Source organism: Phoca vitulina, unplaced genomic scaffold (genome assembly GCF_004348235.1).
Source record: "Phoca vitulina isolate PV1807 unplaced genomic scaffold, GSC_HSeal_1.0 scaffold16, whole genome shotgun sequence".
NCBI classification, from domain to species: domain Eukaryota; kingdom Metazoa; phylum Chordata; class Mammalia; order Carnivora; family Phocidae; genus Phoca; species Phoca vitulina.
The window spans coordinates 20808506-20809325 of NW_022589719.1; positions in this window are offsets into that span (position 1 = coordinate 20808506).

Consider the following 820-nt stretch of genomic DNA (forward strand, 5'->3'; position numbering starts at 1 on the left):
CTCCAGCAAAATCTGGGAATGCAGGTAGGTCCCAACATGGCCACCTCCACTCTGCTGTCACAGGCAACTCAAACTTCTTCAGCGTATGTCAGGAACCAATCTTTTGCAACTCCCACCTACAGGCATCATATTTCAGATTCCTCAGAATGGACCCAGGCTTGAGGGAAGGAGATGGCCACTGCCCTATGCTACTCACATTTCTCTCAGAAACAAAACAAAACCTCACCAATTCCTCTCCTTCTGCTCCCTAATCCTTTTTAATAGTCTTTTATTTATTATGTTATGTTAGTCACCATACAGTACATCATTAGTTTTTGATGTAGTGTTCCATGATTCATTGTTTGCATATAACACCCAGTGCTCCATGCAATATGTGCCCTCCTTGATACCGATCACCGGGTTCACCCATTTAATATTCTTAATCTGACCAAGGAGTACAAGAGCCAGGGAATTGTTTTGTGACCATTGCCTGTGCATATTCTGCATAAACTGATCTGGCTTTGAAATTTATCATCTATAATAGCTTAATGTTTCAACCCTGAAACTCTCCGACCCCTCATTCTATTTTTCTCCCGTTAAGATTACTTTTCTGGACAATGGGAGATCTTTTAAGAGCAGAAACGCAGTCATCTTTGTATTTTCCTCCACCCCTCCACCGAGACTGGCCAGGCACAATCCTTCAAAGGATCCTGAGCTAATCAATCATCGTTGTCGCTTTTTGCACAGCCAAGCGTTAGAGGGCGCTATAACCCCAGGCCGTGCATCGGCCGTCAATGAAGGCCGCTCCTAACGCGCACGTCTTTACGTAGACGTTGGGGGC